This window comes from Podarcis muralis, chromosome 11 (genome assembly GCF_964188315.1).
Source record: "Podarcis muralis chromosome 11, rPodMur119.hap1.1, whole genome shotgun sequence".
Taxonomy (NCBI): domain Eukaryota; kingdom Metazoa; phylum Chordata; class Lepidosauria; order Squamata; family Lacertidae; genus Podarcis; species Podarcis muralis.
In genome coordinates, this window is record NC_135665.1 from 35,224,197 (window position 1) to 35,234,687 (window position 10,491).

The 10,491-nt window shown below is 41.2% G+C and overlaps 1 long non-coding RNA gene across 1 annotated transcript; it reads left to right on the forward strand.

Moving 5' to 3' along the window:
- Window positions 1-408: 408 nt before the first annotated feature.
- LOC114606716 (uncharacterized) lies at window positions 409-8,109 on the forward strand. Its single transcript, XR_003708958.2, has 3 exons — window positions 409-575; window positions 2,474-2,513; window positions 6,204-8,109. It is a non-coding gene; the product is annotated as an uncharacterized LOC114606716 (long non-coding RNA).
- Window positions 8,110-10,491: the final 2,382 nt, after the last annotated feature.

A 10,491-nucleotide genomic window follows, 5' to 3' on the forward strand; every position in this document is an offset into this window, starting at 1 on the left:
CAGTGTCCCCTAATATAGTACATTTTTGTATGTTATTTTTACCACTATATGCATTTTCATGCACACTTTACTCTTGGCAATTTTGTACACATTACTTGGCTAGAGAAGAGCATTTCAAAATTTGGAGGTGTCAGAAATTCTGTGTTTTGGTCCTCAGGTTCTTTTGGAAAGTGCAGGTTAGGTAGATTTGCCTTTAAAATCAAACTCGTTTTGACCTCTCCCCCATTCCTACACGAGGGTAAAAATTAGAGCCGTTTAAAGCCTGGGGGAATTGATCCATGTTGAATAAGAGAGGGAATACCAACACACATTTCCTCTGAACAGCTTCTTAGAGAGCAGAGAAGTCTGTGAATATGTCAAATATTCTTAGGGTGGTACAGTAGGGCAATGAAGCATATGCTCATCACATATTCATTTGTTGTTTCAGAACATGAAACATCAAAATGAAGCATCAAAAGAAGAAGGTGGATCATACACAGAATCAGCTAAAAGCCAGATTGAAAAGCACTGTTGACATGGGCTCAGAGGGTCATTGGATATAGCCAGGGGTTTTTTTCAGCCAGAACTTGTTTATGGTGAGTTTTGGCACCTCTTTTTCTAGAAAAATAGCACTGGATATAGCGCTAAGGCTGAAATTGCATGCACATATACCTGGATGTAAGTCCCACTGAACTCAGAGGGCCTTATTCCCAAGGAAGGTTGCCTCAGATTGAGCTGTGCATGTGCTTTACATTGTGGGGGTGGGGGTGGGGGTATCTATATCAGAATCTCATCTTCATAATTGCATTCTAGCTGATTCCATGGTGAAGTACACGCAGCATTGTACAAATCTGGTGTTAATTAAATGAGTTCACTGCCTTTTCTATATGAATACAGTACATCTGCTCAAACTGAGGATTAAAATATCAGCTGTAGTGTGAAATACAAATAATGACATTTTTAAACTAGCAGGTGGAATAGAATGAGCCATTGCTTTTGGCGGAAGGACTCAGTGACATGATATTATGGGTATTCATGTTTGAACTTTGCAGGAAGGGGCAGACATGTCTATTGGCTTGTTCTACATACACACAGCTGCAAAGAAAGCTGGAATTCTGTCCCTGCTATCATCAAGGAAGGACAAATAATGAAGCACTTTGATATGCTCAAGCGCTATTCATAGGACCTTTTTTTAAAAAAAAAGAGGGAGAGGGAGTTATCTATGCACAACAGTCATTTCTCCCTTAACCATATACAAGGAATCCATGAATATAAACTAAAAATAACCTCTTGATAAAGAATTTTCAAGAGAATGTCCAAGATTGTAGATTCAGTAGCTCTGCACCAGTTGCATTGTTTATACTTCCACAAAAGGAAACTATCTGCAACACTACAATGATTATATTCAGAAACTGCTGCAGCTCATCATTGGCAGTGCCAATGTCCATCGGCTACATAACACTGGAAATTGTCACTTTGACACACACTGCCATTGACCTCCGATCAACGAGAACCAAAATGCTACCCCACTTTACACTCACTGAGAAGTAAGAACCATTTGGATATATCAGACAGATATTAATCGACATTGTCAGTTGTTCTCTGAGTCAATTACTACCAGAGATCACATTTCTTTGAGAAAATGGGGAAACTTTGAAAGCGTACTGTCAAACGAAATAGTTGAATCCTTTCTTCATTCAAAACATCTTTCACTCAGCTGTTGATTAAGGAAGAAGAAGAAGAAGAAGAAGAAGAAGAAGAGGAGGAGGAGGAGGAGGAGGAGGAGGAGGAGGAGGAGGAGTTTGGACTTGATATCCCGCCTTTCACTCCCCTTAAGGAGTCTCAAAGCGGCTAACATTCTCCTTTCCCTTCCTCCCCCACAACAAACACTCTGTGAGGTGAGTGGGGCTGAGAGACTTCAAAGAAGTGTGACTGGCCCAAGGTCACCCAGCAGCTGCATGAGGAGGAGCGGAGATGCAAACCCGGTTCCCCAGATTACGAGACTACCGCTCTTAACCACTACACCACACTGGCTCCCCATTTAGATCTGCATTTGCAGCAGCCAGATTACTGTCTGGGTTTCCATTTAGAACTTCCATAACTCTTGTTTTAAAACAGCTGCAGGGGTTGCCAGTTTGTTTATGGATTCAGTTAAATGTGCTCAAATTAGTATTTAATGCTTTAAATAATATAGGTCCCAGAAAGCTGAACTACAACTTCTTTCTCTACAGATGCTCTCAGGTCCTAAGATCAGCAGAGGGACCCACACGGTTGTGCCACCAGCCCCAGCAGAGGGTTTTATCTGGGGCAGCCCCTAAGCTATGGAATTTCCTTCCCATAGGTATTCCTGTGGGGGTCTTCATTATGTAGTTTTTGTCATTTGCTGAAAATTCATCTCTTTGTTCTGGCCTCTGATGCATCAGAAATTTATTTTAGACCCAATCTGTTCTCTTGATGGTAATCTATTTTAACAGTGTTAATATTGTATTTTTAGATGGTTGAAAGCTGCTCTGGGTCCTCATGGTGAAAGGCAGGTAAATATACATCTATATAATAAAATAACAGCAACAACATGCTGGTGATAATAATAACAAAATTCAAAATTTTAATTAGAAGTGACATGTGAAATTCATAAAAATTAAGCCAATCATATTTTCCATATTATAAAACTTCTGGTTTTGACACTATTGTGTCTGAGTTGCACTATCAAAATCTGAAATGTGGGAAGCATGAAGCCCTTTTGCTTATGGAGTATGCAAATTCAAAACTTGATTTAAATGTGTAAAAAAGTCAAACTAACAGCCTCGTCCTCAAGAAATTAAAGAAACAAAAAAAAATCAGTACAGTTTTGAAATCGGTGGTTAAAATCAGTGCAAAGTTGAAAGATACATTATACTGTCTTGATGCAAAATGGCGTCCAATTGTACCCAAACACTGTGAAAATCTGCTCCTTGATCTCAGGAACTATTGTGCAAAACTTTGATATTTTAAGATGAACAGCTTTCCAAAATATGTAGTAAAATTTTAATAATAATGACCTGAATTTAGTTTTATTGAGGGATGGTTGTGGTTTCAAGCACTGTTCATTAGCCTCGGGGAACTCCATTTGAACAGATGCTACAGCAACCTTACAAAATTGCCCATGCTTCCTAGCATCCTGGCCAGTGTTGGGATGCTCTCTCTATAATTAGCACCACCAAAAATGAATATTCGTCTACTCTTGTGATAACAAAGACAAGCATGTCATGAAAGACCTGATCTGCTGACAGATGCTTCTTATTACAATATGAATGCGAGTTAAGTATGAAAGAAAAAGCATGACATCTAAGAGAGGGGAAAATTAAGTGAGAACCAAATTTTCTGTGTAAAGGCCCCCAAAAGATAAGGTTGTGCATCCTTATTCACAACAGGGGCTGTATTTAGGCTCCCTCAGATCCTTTGTGATTTCTCAGGCCCATGAACCACGTCGGTGAAAACAAAATACGCCCCTAATGGGAACTAGCTGGTGTCCGTGTGCTCTGAAGCGCATCTCTTTTTGCTATTCCATATGGATACCACATGGAGACTAAAGGAAAAGTGCAGCAAATCAACCTAATCCCATAATTCTTTGCCTGTAGTGAACAGAATGCTCCCACGAGTGACTTTCTAATGAAAAAGCAGGCAGTCACTTTCTGTCTAGTCTGTGTTCTTCCCTCTTGCCGCTTGTTATCAGAGTAACTCCATTATGCCACAGACAAACGCAATCAAGTCCCTTTATTGGTCGACAATATGATAAAAATAATCTTTTCCCGATGAAATGGAAACAATTTTAATTTTTTGCTCCTTTTGTGGTGAATTTCTTTTAATAAGAAGCAATTTTCAATTTTTTCTAATTACCCCTCTGAAGTCTTTGATCTTGCAAACCCCTTGCTGTTTGTTATTTCTGCTCTAAAACAACAGCAGCAGGCACAGCCTTTCTGAGCTGTTGTTTTTTTCACAGGAAGGTTTTGAATCTCCTTTAGGACCCTCAGCTGAATTGCCCTTATAATTGGTAACGGCCTTCATGTGGAGCATGCCTTATATTGCAAGGGAGGCCAGACATTTGTTGTTAATTGTACAACAAGGTCATCGGGTTCTGCCCACAATATTTTTTGAAGAGAAGCCTACTAATGGGACTTCATCATGCACAGCACTGAAGGCCTCTTCTGGCATTATCTGAAGGAGTGCCTTCTCCTGCATGAACCCTCTCACTTAGGAAGGTCATTGGCAGATCCCCTCTTTCCACCCGTTTCTGTTCTCCATCTGTTTGGGACCATGTAGAGTGCCTTCTCAGTCATTGCACCCAAGTTATGAAGTTATGAGAGGGGTTCAACTTGCTCATTCTTTATGGACTTCCTCACAATTGCCTTAATGCATTAATGCTGAAGAACAAAACTTATTTATCCAAGATTATAACAGCTATCATTTTTAATTTCTTAAGGGAGCAGGTCACGATATTTTCATGTTGGCATAACCAATTATCGCCAATATCCCTAATACAGTGCACTAGAAGTCTTGCCTTGCCTTGCAATTGCTCTGTTTTGTTGACAATGGCTTTTTTTAAAGCCAAGAAATCACTTTTCACTGCCATCTTAGTGTGCCATTCAGGCCACAGCACAGAGTGTGACAAATGACATTGGATTCTGATCCCATGTCTTAATGTGAACAAATGTAACATTCAAGCATTTCTTTTGATAACACAAAAGCTATCACATCCATGAAAAGGGATTATTATCTGTACTATAGAAGTGTGACCCCCTCCTTAAAATAGCCATGGTCAAGGCTATCTCTTCAGTAGAGAGATTCTATTTAGTCTGCTTTAATTATCAAAGCTCACAATTGAGAATTTGGGAATTAAGAACCAAGCATCCATACTTCTCATATGATAGCTCGATGTTAACATACTGAAAAAAATAGGTTTCCCATTCTTCCACAAAAACTAGAATGAAACGAATAATCAAAGTAAGCTATTATTTCATTTATATGTAATAAACGAATTATGAATTGTGGAAACAATCAATGATCAATTATGAAAATAATCAATGTGGTACCCTCCAGATGTTGCTGGATTCCAGCTCTCATCAGCCAGCCTTGTCAATGGTCAGGAGTGATGGGAGCTGCAGTCCAACAACATCTAGAGATTCCTGCTCTATAGGCTCATGGACCCCCAGTACTAAAATTTTATACTGGATCTGATCTGTATGAAATTGCTTTTGCAAGCCTTGCTTACTTACTGCAACCGTAGTATTTTAAGGCTTTGACATTACCATATTATGTTCACCATAATGATCCTTTTATCTAGGAACATATTTTTATATATAAATAAAACACATACTCACTTTAGAAGCTGGCTAACCAAACAATGTTTATTGCAGGAATAACATGGGACATAAACTGAGAGAACTAGAAATAAAATTGTGCTCCAGCCCATTATAATAAATGGAACCCCCTTAGGGTCATATGACTACAGCCCCAGACTATAAGATAAATGGTAGCAAAATAGTATCGTAAATATTGATCCCAGCACGGTTCCTTAGACACAAGGTGTGCCACATGCAAGAGATACAAGGTATTCACAGGTGCACACAGGGCTTAGATAGCAGCCACTGGGTTGACTGGGTTTCACAATAGCCAATGTTGCATTTTGCTGATGGAAAAACGATGCAGCTGAGACAGGATTTATTTTGTAATAGACAATAGGGGAGAAAGTAACATAGTAAACTGGTGAAAGGACAGACAGCACTTAGCAAACTAACCTCGTTCGTGCAAAAAGAAAATAAAAAATGGTGAATGTGTTTGCGCACTTTCCATCTATCATTTTAATTACCCAAACTGAAATGCCTTCAATAACATTATGAAAGGAACAATCAAAATATCCTTTCAGAGATTACACCGCAGCCTATAAGAAAGTATTTCATTATAGTAAGCTGCAAGTGCTGACATGCACTGAACTAGCCCAATGTCCTTCTAAGTGCGCTGAACATCCCTCTCCTTTAATAATGAAAGACATACTTTGGTGGCCAGGGAAAAAAATGCTTTGACTAAAGTGTTCATGTGATTGCCTGCCATAATCCCTACTACATATAGTTTTAAACACACACACACACACACACACACACACACACAAAACTATACAGCAATCGGTGAATAAAAAGTCTTTTATTTGCTTTCTCAGTCAGTGGATCTATTCCTTTCTCTCCTTGCAGGGTTGACCTTCTCTCAGCACATTGCCCTGCCACCACAACGATCTCTCCAGCTTAGATCAGTAAGAGAAACCCAGATCTTGTTTCCAGTGGGAATTGGATGTCAAGGTAAAGAGTCAGACTTTAAAGTGTTCTAGCAGAAGCCGCAAGCCACACACACACACACACAAGAGAAAGAAGCCTGCCTGCAAGGTCACTCAAGGAGCAGCTGAGCGAACGGTTCTTTTGTGAGGCTGTGTTGTCCGTATGAATGAACTTTGAGCCATCCTGACAGTATTTGCAGGAGCTATTGGGCATCTTTACAAGCATGGCTCCTAAGCTTCCATGAACAATCACATTTGTTTTGTACGACTCTCATTAAAATTGAGACAATGGAGAGATGGAGAAGGACGTTGTGGATTCACCCTGCCTTTACGTTTCCTGCACTCCTTGTTGCAGTGAGGACAGCCAGCTACACAGCACCAAAAGGGAGGAAAGGCACCATCAGAAAAAAGAAAAAGAAATGTATTTGCATGAAATATGCAAGTGCTGATTTCAAGATGCGCCTCTGCCCCATACATTGCTCCATCTGGTCTTCACACTCTCTTCTCCTTCCTGCAACCAGCCACAACATCTGAACTCGCCTCTACGGTTTGCCCCATCCCCATAGTGAAGGATGGCGGCCTAGGCAGCAGAAGCTGCTGACTCCTGCCCCTCCTCTCCTTCTTTCCCTCCTTCTTTCCCTCCTTCCCTTTCCCCACCCCTGCCCCACAGACATGGAAAGAGAAGCACAGATGAAAGGGAAGCGGTGCTCATTCTCGCCTCACACCTCACGGCGCAGCGAGCTGGTGACATGGCAGCAGCACACCCGGGGCGAGAGCATGCATGGCAGGGCAGCCAAAGGGGAACAATTGACTGAGAGCAACTACAGCCGCAAACAAGGACTTCCATTTCCTCGCTGTCTCTGCCTCAGCCTCCTGCTTTTTGCAGTCCCCCTTTAAGTCACGGTTGCTCTCCCCAACCTCCATTTACATTACTGCAAGATTTGAGAGGGGGAAAGGGTTCTGGCACTGTGTACCATTTATTGAGTACCACCAGAAGAAAAGCACTGCAGAGGATTAGAAGGATGCTGCCACATGGTGTTCTTCTTGAAGCAAATGGAACTGAGTCGTATATTGTATGGTCTTATTTTGTAAGCCATACTGTACTTTCTCCTACACACCTCCCTGACAGTATGCCTCTGCCAGTACTCTCTTGGATTAACTCTTGCCCCAGAAGGCCTTGATATGACGATCTGGACTATCCATGCCTCTCCCCTAGATTGGTGGGAAACTCTTTAGACAATGAAATGAAAAAATTATAATGATTGCACTGGGTTTTCTCAGGGGGAAGTGAAATTTGTGATTCAGTTTTGAAAGGATGTTATTTCCTTTTTCTGTCTTCCTGAAGGAAGTATAAATTATCCCATTCATTCAATATCAGTATCTCCAGATGACAGCTCTCCAATCAGCGAATGAGGTTTATTAACTTGATTGAATAATAGCCGTTGATTTCTATAGCACAGGAACTCTCTATTAGGCCAGCTCACGTTGCATTGCTATTTGAGAACTCTTATTCCCTAGGGCAAAAAGCACCCTCACATCACAAACCAGAGTTACAGCCTTCTAGGTAGTGTGCTCTGATTAATGTAAACAGTGCTTATCTAGAAAATAAATTCTGATTTAAGAATGCTACCCAATCAAATCTGCAACCATAAATTACTTATTGTACAGAATGCAACAATCTAGCACACACAAGCACACATACACTCAAATATAACTTGCCTCTGTTCAGCAAATTCTAAAATGGCATTTTATAGCATTGACTTTTCCTATAAAAACACACTGTAGGCATCTGAGGATTGTGACAATAAATCACAGGTTGCAATGAACTGTTGCTTCAGGTGTCATTCAGTTATCAGATAATTACGACTGCTAAACAAAAGACCATCAAAGTGTAGGAGAAGCTTCCTAAGGAGGCTTTAGTCATTTCTAGAATGCTTTTGTTTGTGAATATGGATTACTTCAGGCGGGAAAGACAAGGGAGGGGAGCTTCCTGGGATTGATTCAAGAAATGAGTCTATTTCTCTCCGCCCCTGCCTGCCCCCAGCTAAATTTCAAGGTAAATCTGAGGAGAAGGGGAGATGCAACACGTCCAACCATTCCTAGCTGGCACCATTAAATTTCTACATGTGGCTATGTTTGCAGGTACACAACTGCCTGTTGAAAACTGGTTGCCAATATACACCCTACAGCTGTCTTGGAGATTGTGGCTGCTAGTGGAAAATGCTGCCTGACCACAGACATGCACGGCAGGTCACTGTGTACCAATCAGTTCACACTACCCTTTTTCCACGTGTCTTTGCACCCATGTAAATCATATGGAGAAATTCAGCAGTGTGAACTAATAGTTCTGGAGTCAGCGGAAAGCACACAGCTCATTTCAGCAGCAGAATAAATCTTCAAAAGGGAGGATTTTGAAGCTAGGGTGAAAGAAAATGAATGCAGAAAAACGTGCATTGAAAATCATGCTTGCAAAAAAAATCAGGCTAGCACGGCTGCTGCTACTTAGGCGGCAGCAACTACAAATGGTACTGATGTGTTTAAGGAATGCACTTGCAGGGATGACATTAAAGTGAATCCTTCTTCTGACAAAAGAAGAGGCCTGTCCTTAGGACCAAAAACAGCCAAAGGAAGATACAGTATCTAAACACACACTTTAAGTACTACTTAGCAAGACTCTGCATGCCGACTGCAGGAATGCTGACATCAGCCCCGGAGGGAAATGGTATTCAGGCCCTGGTTGAAGACGGTGGATTCTGCGAGATGAAAGTCAGCAGCAGCTGAAGCAACAAGAACAACAGGGAAGAGAGGAGAGGAGAGGAGATGGAAATCAGAAACGGGGTCACTGGGGCAGAGGCAACCCACCCGTCAGCTTCTGAACTACTTTGTTGTGGATTCTCTTTCTAGTGAAGAGCACCCTGGGGATACACCAGAGAAAGAAGCAGAAGGAGGCTAGGGCACCCGCAGGCAGGCAGGCAGGCAGGCAGGCAGATCCCTTCAGAAGCAAGATAGAAATGCTGGATGCTGCAGAGATGAACCAAACATCAGCTAGTTTTCAAACCTTTCAATGGTTTTGTGAACTTTGTAATAATAATAATAATAATAATAATAATAATAATAATAATAATAATAATAAGAAGAAGAAGAAGAAGCTCTGACAGTCATTTTAAACCAGTCAAAAACACAACAAGGTAGAACAGAACAAATTGTTCATATTTATGGATAAATTAAATAGAAATTAAATCTATAGCTATCTATTCATAGTGATGTTTTGATTATATTTAAGGAGTGGGGAATCATAGTCAGCCCAAGGGTTGCATTTTCTTCTGGGCCACTTCTGAGGGTCACATGCCGGCCCAGAGGAAAAGTTGGGTACAGAAACAAATGTCCATTTTACTTTTACACCCACGCAGATAGACAGACGTCTCTCTATCTTCCAAGTGAGAATGCTCTGTGTTCTGACCTCACCCCATTTTATCGGAGGAAGTAGCAGCGCCACCAATGCCAGGATGGTGCCTCTGTCACTTCACCACCTGCTACTCATAGGTCTCCCACTTCACCTCTAGTTTGGCCACGTGTCTATCAGCACTGCAGAAAAGGAACTTCAGAATCTGAGCGTCATTTCATTATCCCATGATAGTTGATGCAGTCCAGAGCTACTCATTACTGAGAGAGAGAATTTGAAGGACAGAGTTGCTAGCTTTTTTTTTTAAGGGGGGGGGAGTACCAATGCTGCCAGCAGCACCTCTAGCATGTCTGGGTCATTTTGGAGGTTATGGCTGTAGCAAAATGCCTGAGTCACCTCTAGGCATTTTTCCTCCTCTGAGTTTGAGAATCTAATTTGCAACATTGGGTCCTCTTGACCTTTACACAAGGAGTATTCCTCTGGTGCTCATTCCCAGCTCAGAATTAGGACAAGAATGAGGCAAAGAGCTAATTGGAAAAATAGTTTATTGTCTGTAGGGGGTTTCTTTTTTTAACTTCAGCCTTTACCAAAGTTTCCTTCAGCCTTGCAGAAATTTCAATATTTTCCTTCACAACAGTGATGAGCAATGCCTTCATCTTTTCTCAGAAATAACACACATTCAGCTTTTGATTTTTATATATGGAGGGGGCAGTTTCCAAGCCTAAAAACTCAGACTCCTGCTTCCATTTTGTCTTGGTTAGAAATCAAGAGAATCAGTACTTATTTTGTGGGTGGGAGTGGGCAG